Source organism: Sciurus carolinensis, chromosome 1 (assembly GCF_902686445.1).
Source record: "Sciurus carolinensis chromosome 1, mSciCar1.2, whole genome shotgun sequence".
NCBI classification, from domain to species: Eukaryota; Metazoa; Chordata; class Mammalia; order Rodentia; family Sciuridae; genus Sciurus; species Sciurus carolinensis.
Window position 1 is genome coordinate 197,037,619 of NC_062213.1, and position 15,451 is coordinate 197,053,069.

Here is a 15,451-nt window from a genome sequence, read left to right on the forward strand (position 1 = left end):
TGGGGGCGGCTAAAGTTCAGGCCGGGCTATTCCAAGTGCTGGCAAGGAGGTGGGGACCGGGCTGAGGGAGGGCGGGGAGACGGCACAGAAGCTCTGGAACAGCGTGGCCGGTGGCTTAACCAGGCTGCGGTCACGTGACCTCGCATTTCCACCTGGGACGCACCAAGAGAAACGCAAAGGCGACCCCTGGGGCCGGCAAGCCACGCGCACGGGCGCTTTCTGCCTCACTTCCCCAAACGGGAATCAGCCCAAGAGCCTCCGGGAACTGGAGAGAGCAGCTCTCACTGGCTAGAACGCCAGCCGGGTCGCTGGTGACGAAGAGGGACCACAGTCATCAGGGCACGGAGCCTGAAGGAACCGGGTACCACGGACACGAGCCCTGCCGTTCCACTCAGGTGACACGCTGGAAAGGTAAGACGGGAAGACAGAAAGCGGGTCAGCGGCACCAGTGGGCTCGCCCAGGGACGGTGGCAGAACTGGGGCAGTCACAGGACGTGCCCCCTGGACGGCAGAGGTGGGCACGCGACTGTCCATGGAAACTCTCCCGGCTGCTCTCTTTAGAGTCAATGTGTCACTCTCAGGTTAAATGCCACCCAGGGGACACCCAGCGAGTGTGGGGACACCCCCTAAAAGGTTCATGGAATCACCTTGCAGGACATAAATCTTCCAGTGACGGGACAGTGACTGGAGGCCCTCCTGGGCATGGTGCCTCCCCCGGGAGCCTCCGGGGAGGCTGAGCAGCCCGAAGGCTGCATTCCAGGGACGTCACCCCGCCAGCTCCTGCTCTGCTTCTGCTTCTGGGCAACCACCCCATCCGCCCGTCAGGACGGAGCATGACAGCCCCTGTCAGGGCCTGGCCAGGGGCTCCCTGCTGTCCCCACCCTGGGGGGAGAGATCGGCCTCCCTGCCTCTAAGGAGCTCTGACATGGGAGCAGCGGGGAGCTCTGCGGGAGGGACCGGCCCGGCCCGCCTCGCCCTCTGGCAGGCTGGGGACGGAGTCCTCACACCCACTCAGCCTCGGTGACAGACAACCAAGCCTGGACCACATTCCGGGGAGCCGGCTCCGCCCCTGCCCCTGACCCTGCACGAGAGCAGGGAGCCCGTGTCGCCGCCTCGGCCCTGGCAGGTAGGAGCCGCTGGCGGGCACCTCTGCCCTTGTCAGTCAAGGCACTGGTGCTCCGGACTGGTGGCCTGACTGGCCCACTGGGGGCAGGAGGGCGGGAGGCTGGCCGATTCTCCCGGGGGATGGCCACGGGGAGCAGCTCCCGGGACGGGGACCCACCACGTCCCCAAGGCACCTCCGCTGTGAAGCCCGGCCCAGCCTCGCCAGGCACCAGGAGCCGTCCTAGACCCGCAGGTCGCTCCCCTCCTGGGGTTCGCGTTCCACCCGGGAAGACTGCGTGATGACCACATCTGACAGAGTATGTGGGGGGTTAGTACAGGGGACAAAGGGGACAGCTGGCAAGGGGCTGGGGCATTTGAGAGCACAGAAGCCTGGGGTTGCATAGAAGGTCCCTCCACAGGGTGTTTGAGCAGAGACCTGAATGCCTGGAACAGCATTCAACACCAATGGAACAGCCAGAGCGAAGGCCCTGAGGAAGAGGAGGCCAGATACATTCTCAGAACAGCCGGGCGACCGAGGTGCTGAGGGAGGTGTGGTGACCTTGGAAGAGCCCTGTGGGCTGCTGCATGGTGCTTGCAGATGTGGGGCCACGGGGGGCGAGCAGAGAAGGGTGCCACCTGAGGAGAGTTGTTACGGGATCATTTGGCTGAGGAAGAGCGGACTGTGGAGGGCAGGAGTGGAGGTTCAGGAGGAGGAGAACAGAGAGGGGGCGCTGGCAGCAGGGAGGAGGGCCTGGGGTCCCATCCCGGATGCACAGCAGCCCTCCGTACCCAGTGGCGTCCCTGCACTCCACTCAGCCTGGCCTGAAAATACTCTATTTTTTTAAAAATGGCATCCGGGGTCTGGGGATGCGGCTCAGGGGTAGAGCGCTTGCCTGGCGTTTTCAAGGCCCGGAGTTCCCTCCCGAGCACTGCACAGGCACACACGCATGCACACACGCATGCACACATACACACAGGCAGGCATACACACATGCACACACATGCACGCACAGGCATGCACACATACACACATGCAGGCATACACACATGCACACACATGCAGGCATGCACACATACACATGCAGGCATACACACATGCACACACATGCATGCACATACATGCAGGCATACACATATGCACACATGCATGCACATACATGCAGGCATGCACACATACACACATGCAGGCATACACACATGCACACACATGCACACACATGCAGGCATACACACACACGCATGCATGCACATACATGCAGGCATGCACACATACACGCATGCAGGCATACACGCATGCACACACATGCACACGCATGCATGCACATACATGCAGGCATACACATATGCACACACATGCATGCACATGCATGCACATACATGCAGGCATGCACACATACACATGCAGGCATACACACATGCACACACACATGCACACACATGCAGGCATACACACATGCACACACATGCACATACATACAGGCATGCACACATACACATGCAGGCATACACATACACACATGCATGCACATACATGCAGGCATGCACACATACACGCATGCACACATACACGCATGCAGGCATACACACATGCACACACACATGCATGCACATACATGCAGGCATACACATGCACACACATGCACGCACATGCATGCACATACATGCAGGCATGCACACATACACACATGCAGGCATACACACATGCACGCACACATGCACGCACATACATGCAGGCATGCACACATACACATGCAGGCATACACACATGTACACACACATGCACACATGCTCGCACGCACACATGCACGCACGTGCGCACACACGCACGCACTCACTGCACCTGCAGGGACAGCAGTCGCTTTCCCCTGAGCCATATGCGTGACAACCTTCAGGCAGCATTTACATCATGGTCGGCACCGTGAATCCAGAGAAGACTCGGGCGAGGAGACCTGGAGACGCTTTGTGACGCTGTGCAGTTTACACGAGAGGTTGGAGCTTCAGAGGGCTTTGGTGTCCTAGGGGCCCTGGAACCAATTCCCCTGGGGACAACTGAGTTTGAGAGTCTGACAGGCGGGAACAGGAGTCACGATTTGGATCTGAGTGTCCCCACGCTCCTGAGGATGCAGGCAGACCAGGTCAAAAGCCCAGGTCACGAGAGCGGTGACCTCGGGGCCCTCCTGGGCTAAGTGACGGGGGGCACCGCGGGAGAACCACTGCAGGAACCCCGTCTGGCTGCTGGTGGTGCCGGATGGAGGAGGCCCCGACCGCCTTCCTACAGAGGAAGGTGAAATCCACACAAAACCAAGGAGCCCCCGCTGGGGACAGTGCGGGGACCAGCAGGCGGAGGAGGGGGATCGGAGCCGGGAGGTCGGTCGGCCTTCGGGGAGGCTCCCTCTTCTTCTCTTCCTGTTTCCTCTGCAAATGGTGACACGGGGCAGGTCTCCAGCGGTGCCCCAGAGGGGCTGACCAGCCGCCAGGACAGAGGAGACCTGTCTTTCTGGCCCTCAGACCAGGAAAAGAGGCCCAAGTCATCAAGAAATTATAATCAAGAGTAAAGAGACGGGAGCCAACCAAAGACAGGGTTCCCTCAATCCTGGGTGTGGACGCCTCGTGTCCCAGGGCCACCTGGCCAGGGGTGGACAGACGCAGGGCCGCAGAGGCCCGTGAGCTGGACCCACGCTGGACCCCACTCCCCAGAGGCAAGGCAGACCCTCAGCTGAGCCGGACTCCGGGGACTGAAGGCTAAAAACACAAAGCAAACATTCTCAGAAGATTCTAACAGAACAGGGTCCCCGACACAGGGCAGGCTCAGGGTCCCTTTTCCAAAATGCTTGAGACCAGAAGTGTTCTGAATGTCAGATGGTTTTGAATTTTGAAATATTTGCATATACATAAGATATCTTGGGGACAGAACCCACGTCTAAATATGAAGTTTGTTACTATTTCATATGTCTCGTACACACGGCCTGAGGGTAAGACCGTACAACAGTTCTGAGAACTTTGTGCATGAAACAAAGCTTCGTAGCCCAGTATTTTCCAATTGCGGCATCGTGCTCAAAACGTCTTGGATTTTATAGCATTTTGAATTTTGGATTTTGAGATTAGGGATGCTCAAACTTTATTCAAATTAAAATCATCCAGCATATAAAGAACCAGACAATGTGACTAATTCTTAAGGGACAAGACAAAGATGTCAACCCCCAGATGGACCCAGCACCAGAGTTACCAAGACAGTAAAGCACCTATCATAATGTTGCACGGTATGTAAAGATAGATAGGCTTGAATCAACAGAAAGACAGGTGTTTTCAGAAAGCAATAGAAATTACAAAAAGAACCAAGTAGAAATGCAAGGACAGATGTACGTAATATCTGAAAATGTTTTTTAAAGTTCAGCTCAATCACAGAATAGAGATGATAGGGAATGATTCCCCTATTAATAGAAATTATCCAATCTGAAAAACAAGGAGAAACGAAAGAATTAAAGAACGGTGCCTCAGAGTCCCATCAAACAAGTTCTGGAATGGAGGCTGAGGCAGGAGGATCGCGAGTCCAAAGCCAGCCTCAGCAATGGCGAGGCACCAAACAACTCAGCAAGGCCCCGTCTCTAAATAAAATACAAAACAGGGCTGGGGATGTGGCTCAGAGGTTGAGTGCCCCTGAGTTCAGTCCCCAGTACCCCTGCCCCCAAAAAGAGACTGTTGGATTGCAACAGAAAGATCTCCCTGGAGGCTGTCTCCAAGAATCCCACATTAAATAAGATGAGGAAGAACAGCTAAAAGTAAAAAATGGAACATGACACATTCTGTGCCTTAGTCTGTTCCTGCGGCTACACCAGAACACCAGAGACTCGGTTATTTATAAAGGAAAGAACTGATATGGTTCACGGTTCTGGAGGCCAGGAAGTCCAGGAGGGGCAACGTCCGGCGAGGGCCTTCCGGTTGTATCATCCCCTGGCAGAAGGCAGGAGAGCACACGCTTCAGACTGGGCAAAGGGCCTGGAGTCGCCCTTTTATCAGAACTCTGAGAACTCATGGCTCTTGCAATAAATCCCTGCACGAGGACAGAGCGCACGGTGACTCGCCCCTTAAAGGTCCCCCTCCTCTACACCGTTGCATTGGGGATGAAGTTGCCAACGCACGAACTTTGGGGGACATATCAAACCACAGCACCGTGAAACACGGATAGAGGAAAACTGGAAGAGCAAGCGTAACGTCAAACAAGTGCAGAGGAACTGGAAAGTCCACTAAACCCACAGACGTCAACTCCCATTTCAGCAACTGCTAGAACAAGCAGACAAGTGGTTTGTGCAGAGATTTTCTGTCTCTGCTGGTTTTCCGACCTTGACAGGCCACTTCAGCAAGGGCAGCAGGAGACGTGTCATGTTCAGGAACGGGACACGCGAGGACAGATGAGATGACAGAGCGCAGCACGGACCTTCCCCGAAGCAGAGGTTGAAACTAGGAGCGGCACGAAATCGGGAAGGACCAAAGGAAAGTAGAGGATGGAAATAATAAAGCGAAAACGAATTCAAGTTGAAAACAGGAAACCAGCGGAGACAAGACAATAAGACCAAAAGCAGGTTTTCTGAAAAGATCCATAAAACCCATCAGCCTCTAGCCAGACTCTGAAACACAGAAAGAAGACTCAAGAGGCTGATGACAGAAGTGACGGCCCTGGGATCTCAGAGGGGTAACAGAGGAACACCAGGAACAATTTCGTGCCTATTTGTTGGACAATTGAGGTGAAATTGGCTTTTCAGTTATAACCTCCAACGAAAAGAAAGAACCCAGTCCCAAATGGTTCCACTAGAAAATCCTATTAAACATTTAATGCAAAACAATACCGATTATACATTTTCTCTTTCAGAAATCAAAAAAAAAAAAAAGAGGCCACATGTCCCAACTCATTTTGTGAGGCCAACTTTACCCCAAACCAAAAGCATAGAGACTATAAAAAGGAAGAAAAGAAAGAAAACTTTAAACTGAACTTACTCATGAAGATAGATATTATAAACATTCTTTAACAGAGTTTTGGCAAATCCAGTAATAAATAAAAAGAATAATACACCTTGACTAAATGGGACTTCTCCCAGGAAGGCAAGGCTGGTTTGACATTTTAAATCAATGCAATTCAATCTACCAGCAGACCAAAGAAGAAAACCAACGTGACTACCTCACTAGATGCAAAAATCAATGGATCAAATTCTGCATACGTTTATAATAAAAACTTTCAACAGCTAGGAATAAAAGGGAATTTCCTTAACCTAAAAAATGATATCTATACAAACCTTTAGCTAACATATATAATAATGGAAAATAGAATACTTTCTCTCTGAAAATGGGAACAAGATAAGAATATCAACACTCATTAGTCATGCTCATTCAACATTGAACTAGAAGTCCTAGCCATTGTAATAAGACAAGAAAAGAAATAATTAAAGACATAAAATTGGAAAGGAAAAAATAAAACTACCCCTATTGAAGAAGATATAATTGTCTATGTAAAAAGTCTTAAGACATCTACAAAAAAATATTCTAAAACTAATAAGTGAGTTTGACCAAGTCACAGGACATAAGGTTAATATTTTAAAATCCAATTATATTTTATATTCTAGCAATAAACAGCTGCAAATCAATTTTTTTAGATGTTGATGGACCTTCATTTCATTCATTTATTTTTATGTGGTGCTCAGAATCAAACCCAGTGCCTCACACATGCTAGGCAAGCACTCTACCACTAAGCCCCAGCCCCAGCCCCTGCAAATCAATTTTTAAATGTCATTTATAATAGCATCAAAAAATATAAAACACTTTGGTATCAATCTAACAAAACCTATCATAAAATATGGTGAAAACCATAAAACAATGATGAAAGAAATTTTTAAAAAACTAAATACAGAGAGATGCTATGCTCATGGATCAGAGAACCCAATTACATCAAATGTCATTTCTCCCTAAAATGACCTGTAGACTCAATTCCCATCAAAATCAGAATTAGTTTTAGATTTCAGCAAGCTGATTCTAAAATTTATACATAAAGATGGAGGAATTAGAATAGCCAAAATAACTTTGAAAAAGTACAAAGCTGGAAGACTCAGGCTACCTGGCTTCCAGACCCACTATAAATCCCCAATAATTCAGACGGTGTGATGGTGTGATGTTGTGATGTTGGTAAAATGATAATCCAATGACCAGTGGGAAAGCACAGAGCCAGGGGACGGCTTAGCAAACACAGACACTGATTTTAACAAAGGTGCAAGAACAACTCAGTGATGGAAAAAGGGTCTTTTCGGGGGGGGGGTGCTAGAAAAGGGATCGCTTTGGGCAAAATAATAATAAAAGTAACCTAGACCCATTCCTTGCCTCCTCTTCAAAAAATTCACTCAAGATGAATCATGAAAAATGTAAACAGAATACTGTAAAACTCCTAGAAGAAAACATAAGAGAAACACCTTTGTGACCTTAGATCTAAGAATATCTAAGTGTTCTTAGACCGAACATCCAAAGTGCAATCCAAAAAAGAAAATGATACTACATCAATATTTAAAACTTCAAAATTCTACTAAGAGACAAAGCCACTGACAGAGAAAATAATTGCAAATCATATATCTGTAAAGGGACTTGGACCCACAGTATATAAAGAACTATCAAAAATCAACAATAAGAAAAAAAAACTCATTTTTTAAATGGTCGAAAGATTTGCACAGTTCATCCAAGAAGTTATATGGATATTAATAACCACATGAAAATGTTAAATATCATTAGTCTTAGGGAAATGTGAATTAAAACCATAATGAAATACTACTACATAACTATTGGAATGGTTAAATAGCCACGCATGGTGCACACCTGTGATCCCAGTGACTCAGGAGGCTGAAGTGGGAGGATTACAGATCAAGACCAGCCTCAGTAACCTAGTTAGAACTATCTCAATAGAACAAGGGCTAGGGATGTAGTTCAATGGTAGAGCATCCCTGGATTCAATTTCCAGTATCTCACCCCCAACACACACACAAAAGAATGACTTAGAAAAAAAATTTAAAGGACAATACCAGCTGCTAGTAGGGATGTGGAGGAACAGAAAGCCTCCTGCATGCCCATGGGAATATAAAATGGTTCAATCTGGAAAAGAGTTTGAAAGTCTATTCCAAAATTAAACATGTACTTACCACACCACCAAGCAATCCAGTCCCTAAGTACTTACACAGAGAAATAGAGCTTACAGTCACACAAAAACCTTCACACCAACGTTGGTGGGGGTTTACTCATAACCACAAAGTGCAGGAAATGACCCGTGTGTGCACTGGTGAGCTGGTAAACTAACTGTGGCACATTCCACTCAATGGCATACTACTCAGCTATGAAAAAGGAATGGGCTGCTGACATTTACATCCACAAGGATACCTCTCAAAACCAGCATGCCCAGTGAACACCAGGCTTGCAGACTCTGCGTCCCCACTACTCTGACTTCTTCTTTTCAGTACTAGAGACGGAACCCATAGCCTTGGCACAAGCTAGGCAAGCGCTCTACCACTTTGCTACCTTCTCAGCCATATGTGACATTCTAGAAAGGCAAACTACAGTTACAGGAGAGATCAGCAGTTGCCAGGGGCTGGGGATGTGGGGAAGGGTGGGCCACACAGGGGCAGCAGGAATTGAGGTGGTGGAACTGTACCACAGGTCAACTGTTAAAGTCATTACGCGCCTGAGTATGTTTATCGGAACCTAGAACTTTACGTCAGAAGGACCGAGTCCTAGTGCGTGCGACTTCTCAGTGAATTTCACTGCATCTCCCTGTGTTGGGGATGGAGCTCTGACCGTGTGCATGCTAGGCAAGTCGCTACCACCAGCTACAACCCCAGACCTACCGTGAGGTTTTTTGTTTTATTTTGTGTTTTTGTGGGACTGAGGGTTTGAACCCAGGGGCACTTTACCACTGAGTCACATCCCCGGCCTTTTTAATTTTTTATTTAGAGACAGGGTCTCACTAAATTGCTTAGGGCCTGTATCAGTCAGGGTTCTCTAGAGGAACAGAACCGGCGGGAAGCCTGATGATAAAGGGGATTTGTCAGGTGGGCTCACACGACCAGAGGCTGGAGAGTCCACCATGGCCGTCTGCAGCTGGAGAGCTGGAAGAACCAGCAGCTGTGCAGTCTAAGACACAGAAGCCCCAGAACAAGAGGGATCAACAGTGCTACCCTTGTCCAAGACCAGAGCTTCTAGAAACTTCCTGGAGAATCTCTGGCAGAGTCCACTGTGGAAGAGTGAAGAAGTGAGAGTCCCGGATCCTCAGAGGATGGAAGCAGCAATCAAGAACCGGTTCAGGAAGAGCCGAGCTGCGTCTGCACCTGCTTCCTGTTCTCCCAGCTTTTACTCCATCCTATTGGGCAATGCTGCCCACGCTTAGGGAGGGGCTCCACTCCAGTTCGCTATCCCACATGCCAATCATTCCTAGACACGCCCTCATGGACACACCCAGAGGCCTCTTGATCATCAGCATCTCTCAAGCCAATCAAGTTGACAGTTCAAAGTAACTATTACAGGGCCTCACTAAGTTGCTGAGGCTGGCTCTGAACTCTTGGTCCTCCTGCCTCAGCCTCCTCAGCTGCTGGGAGTACAGGCATGTGCCACCATGCCTGGCTCTGCAGTGAATTTTTTAAAGGGACCTTTTTGGGAACAGTTGGTGAAATCTGAATGGGGGTCATATTTTTCATGTCAAATTAAAACCACTATCCTATGGTTCTTAAGAAGAATATCCTGAATTTAAGGTGCTATATGAAGTATTTATGGGTAAAGTGTCGCGTGATTCACCTTCAACCAGATCAAGCAAAAGTGGGCACGTGCGTGCAGAAAAGCGCCGGGGCCAACGCAGCCAGAGGGTGGTGGCCAGGGAAGCCGGCGAGGGTCCCGCAGGTGCCCTGAAGGTTCTGGCACCTTCTCCGAGCATGAGCGTCTGACAGATGAAAGGCCTCTAGGGACAGAAAGGGTGGGAGGGGACAGACTGGCCCAGTGACTACAGGTCACAGGCTGAGTTCTGCTGCCAGAGGAAGACAGAGCAGGGGAGGGAGGGGGCTGGGCGCTGGGCACACGGGCGAGGACAGGCTCTGCACTGGTGGCCTCATCCAGGGAGGAGCCGGATGGAGCAGAGCCAAGCCCAGCCGAGGCCAAGGGCATGCAGGTGGCCAGGCCTCTGCTGACTCCCCAGCACCCAGCCTCTCTGTCCCGCCCTCCGCCCGGGGGCCTCCCTGGCTCCGTCCTGCCCCGTCCAGAGCACCTGCCCCACTGCTCCTGTTAGCCAGCCCGAGGCCCCTGAAGGCCCCCTCTGCGCAGCCCTGGACGACCCTCCGCCTCGCCCCGGGCTTCCTCCCTCCCGCTGGGCACCACAGCAGGAAGCCTTGGGGGACAAGTTTGTGTTTGCATTTTACTTCCCCGTTTCCGGCACATAACAGGCGTGCTTCTGTTAAATCGGTTGGTGTTGAAAGAACGTGGTTTTTAGATGCCCTGGTTTGCTGGCAGCGTGGCAGAGCCCAGGTGGGCCATAGCCCAGGCCCCCGAGCACGAGTGTGCTCTGTAGGTTCTGGTCACTCTTCTGCTCGCAGCCCGCCCACGGCGACCACTGCCCAGGGGGAAGCCCACACTCAGGGCAGGTCCTTCCGGGGCTCGCCTCCCCTCCCGCGCCCACGCGCCTGAAGTTCAGCCTCGCCGACGTGTGGCCACCTGAGGCTGTGATCCTTCCTACCTTTCTTCTCTGCCGAAATCCCCATCCACGTATTATCTCACTTAATCTGCACGCTCGCACAATGGCCAGCGTCCAGTTTGTAGGTGGAGACACTGAGGCTTAGTGGAGAACAGGGACTGGCCCCAGGCCCACTGGTTCACGGTGTCAGCAGGATTAAAATGCACACCTGGACCAGGTGCGGTAGCAGATGCCTGTAATTCCAGAGGCCCGGGAGGCTGAGGCAGGAGGATGGCGAGTCCAAAGCCAGCCTCAGCAACAAAGTAGCAAGGCCCTGAGCAAGTCGGCAAGACCCTGTCTCTAAATAAATACAGAAAAGGGCTGGGGACGTAGCTCAGTGGTTGAGCGCCCGGGTTTGATCTCTGGTAACAAAAAATTTTTGACCTTAAAGCGCACGCCCGTGGGTCCAGAGCCGCGCTCTTCGCCACCGCCTTGACGGCCCGCGGCTCTGGCTCACGGCTCCCTCAGCCTCGGTTGCGATGGTAGTCACGGCCCTCTGTTGATTCTCCAAGGACAGCAACGTCCTTCCAAGGACACAGGGGACAAACCTGAGACACGCTGGCTCCTGTCCGCCTGCTGAGCCCGCTGCTCTCCGCCTCCTGGGAGGGGAACGCGGGTCTTCTCCCCTCAGCCCTGCATGGCGGGGGCTCTGCCGGCCCTCCGAGGGCCCCTGAGGATGGCTGTGTGGTTCAGCCATTTCCCAGGAACTTCCCGGATGCAGCTCTTGCATCTGCATCCTCAGACCCCAGACCCACCTGGGAGGCCACCAGCCTCCTCCTGGTCTTCGCTCTGCTTTATCCAGAGTTGCTGCTGGCCTTAGGCGAGTTCCCTGCCCGCAGCCCCAGGCACGTCCCTCCTGTTGCCCCAGGACAGCTCCGGGGAGAGGCAGGACCAGTGGCCTCAGACTTTCATCTAAAGAAACCGACAGGAAGCGAACCCGTCCCACAGTCATCGAGGGGCTGGGCTGGGGTCTGAACCTCTATCAGGCCCTCGGCCTCGGGGCTTGCGAATATGCCCCACCACGTGGCCGAGGGGCCTCACGGATGAAGGTGGAGTCAAGGCTCCTAATCCCCTGAACTCAGGAGCCAGTGCGATCAAGGTCCTTTAAAGGTGGAAGCGGAGGCAGAAGGAACGGGCCAGAGGGAGCCAAGAGGAGATGCGGCCGCCGCTTGGAAGACAGAAGGGGCCATGAGCCAAGGAACGCAGGCGGCCTCGAGAAACCGAAGAAGGCCAGGAAACGGGCCTCCCAACAGCCTCCACCAGGAACGAAACCTGGCAACACCAGACTTCAGCACAGCGAGAGCCACGGTGCTTCTGAGTGTCGGGGCGGCAGGACAACGCGTGTGCCATTTCCAGCCACAGGCGAGGGTCACGGCAGCTGCAGAGACGCAAGGGATGCAGAGGCCACCCGGGTCCTTCCCGCTCAGAGCCCAGCAGATCCGGGCTTGCAGCCCATCCCTGCGCCCTCCTTGTGTCCTGTGGCAGATTCACTTGAGGCCCGTCTGGGCTTCCACCAGCCACCAGGGGTGCCCAGACAGTCCCTCCCAGGCCCGATGTAGCCACTCCTGCACCTCGTGGAAGATCAGGTTGAGAGGTGGGCCCTCCCACAGCAGGTGCGGCCTCAGCACCAGGGAATCGGGGAATCAAGGTAGACTTGACCTTCCTGAGAGCAGCTGGGCTCAGGGCAAGTCCTTACTGCGGGAGGGGAAGAGGGTGTGGAGGAGAGGGAGAGAGAAGGAGAGAGACATCAAATCTGCATGAGGGGAAACAGGGTTTTAATTACTTCTTTTCTTAACCTCCTTGTACCTGGAGGTATTCCGGCGTCACTCTCCCTGGCAGGAGGGATGGATTGATTGTCTCTTGGCATTCAGAAACCCTGATTAATGTAAAACTAACCAGTCGTTCTGAACTCTGGGGAATTAATCACTTAAATGTGGGAATTACTCAATAAACCGTTCAAACATGCAATAAACCAAGCCATTAAAAATTAATCGCTCGACATCTCGGCCATGTAAACAGGGCTAATAAGATCCGGGCAGCCTCGCGCGAGGAGGAGAGGAGGAGGACGAGAGCGGTCCTCTGGCCAGCTGCCCCCAGGGCCAGAGGGCACTCCAGTGTTGAGGGCACGCATGGTGATCATCAGGGTGGACGGCCTCTGGTCGCTGGGACAGGACAGGGCAAGAGAGAGAGGGAGCCCTCGGGACAGCAGGAGGAGTGCCGAGCAGGGCTGCCGTCCATGCCGCTGCTCACTGAGTACCTACTTGGTGCCAGGTGCTGCTCTGGGCCCCGCAGGCACAGTTGTGAATAAAGACAGCGGCTGCCCCATCAAGCCAAGGACAGAGGCAGAGGATCACGAGGAGTTTCTGCTGTAGACAGGCTGATCCTAAAGGCGCACAGTTGTCAAGGGAAAGGAGTCCCAGGCAGAGGTCTCAGCACATGCAAAGGCCCTGGGGTGGGAGCCACTGGGTGGCAGGGAGTAAGCGAGGCCCCAGTGGCATGGGCTTCCCCGGGTTTGGGCGAGGCTGCGGTGGGAAGCCAGCCCGTCCTAGGGCCTCACTGGGAGGTCACAGACTCAGCTTGGCTCCTAAGGAGATAGTGAGCTGCTGAAGGTTTCTGTGCAGAGACGAGGTAGGACCTGTCCCTCCCGCCTGTTAGGAGAGTCGCAATGAGGACAGAAGGTGGGGTGAAGGTGGCAGAAGGCAGAGAGTTAGGCAGAGCTGCCGCCCCAGTAGTCTCAGCTCCCACCCTGGCCAGCACCCCTTGGACCTGCCTTCCCAGCCAGCCTACAGCCTGGAGCTACTCCATGCTCAGCTCAGAGGGCAGCGATTGGCTCCTGGGGGAACATGTGACCCAAGCCAAGCCAATGAGATGACAGGACACTCACTGAGGCCTCTGGGAAGGAGTCTCCCTTCCTCTCATGACCCTGCGCCCCTAAAGAACCAGTTTTCCTTGTTCAGCCCATGGATGTCAGCTCGGAGTCAACCCAGACGTGACAGTCACCTGGGGCAGCCCGAGGATGAAGCTGGCCTGTGGAGAAGGGCAGAGCCAAGAATGTCACAGAGAGATGAGGCCAGGGAACCAGATCATGAGCTTCTGGAGCAAACCCCTCCTGAAGCTAGCCCATCACGTCAATCATTTTCCTAGTTTTCTTTTCATTAGCCGAGTAGGTTAGATGCCCAACCAACAGAATTCTTAGACCAGGGACATTATTTTACTGAGACCATTTGTTAAGAGTGCCCTGGGTTATAGCATGTCCAATTTTCCAATTAACAGATCAGAAAATTGAGGATCCGAAATGTAAATTATCCAAAGGCAGACTGCGGGAATCTGGCAAGGCCGACACCCGAACTGAGCCGTGTGGGCCTGCAGCCCAGCTCCAGCCCTAGCCCCCGCTCCCCCGTGCTCCCCGCCGGCTCTACAGTCACAGGGCCTGGGCTGGGCTGGGTGATCTAGGTTGGGAGGGACAGGGCAGTCCTGTCCTTGGTCCCTCCCACGCCCTTGGCAGGCGTCACTGTCCCTAGAACTATTTCCCGCAAGGTGGAGGTGCAGCGTGGGAATGCCTTACACACCTCCAGCCAGGTAACCACCCGCCTGATCGTGGCAGACAGTGAACCCCCGGCCCTGGCTGAGGCCCCCAGGCCACCTCTACTCCCCTCCCCTCCGGCCCCGCTGTGCCGGAGGAAGAGCAGGTGACGTGGCGTCTTAGGCCCACGTGCTGAAGCTCAGCCCCAGCCGCGGGCACAGGGGCAGGTGGTGGAGCCTTGGGGGCCCGGCCTGGGTGCAAGTCTTCAGGTCGTTGGAGGCCCCTCCTTTCTCTGTTTGCCTCCAGGCTGCAGGGAGGTGACAGCCCCCTGCCCACCACCACGAGCTGCCTCAGCACAGCCCAAAGGCAAGGAGGTCAGGCAACCATGGACTGAAACCTCTGATCTATGAGCCAGAATAAAACTTTCCTCCTTATAAGCTGCTTATCTCGGTAGTTTGTCACAGTGACAGTAAGCTAACGCAGTGCAAGTTAGGAGAAGCCAGTCGGGGGACAGAGACCAGCTGGGCCCCCTTGTGGGGCGACAGCACCCCAGAGGAGCAGCTGGCCAGGACCACAGAAGGGGGTCGGCCAAACAGCTTCTTTTCTCCCTACCTGCATTTTGCCTCGGAAAGGTCACAAATTTGAAAACCCAGAAAACTTTCCAGGAAAACATAAAATGCCAATATTGATTAAAAAAAAAAACAAACTTGAGCGGACTAAAGTATTAAATAAAAGGAAAAGGCAATCAAAGGTGCTCCACCTCCACCGCCCGAGTCCCCGGTGGCTCTGTGTAAGGTGACTTACACAAATGGACTGTCCCCAGCTTACACAAAAGAGGGAGTTTACAAACTCACTTTGTGAGGCGCGTGTGAACTGAATTCCAAAACAGAATACTGACAGTGTCACAGAGAAAGTCACAGGCCGATCTCACTTGTGGACGAACTGGCGAAAATACACAGTGAAGTGTCTGGTAACTGAGTCCTCGAGCCAGTGACACAAGCTGGTGGAGGGGGACGTGTGCTGTGCTGCAGCCACCGACCAAGTCACACCCCTGGGCTGCACCCCAGCTCCACGCTCTACGGCTGTAG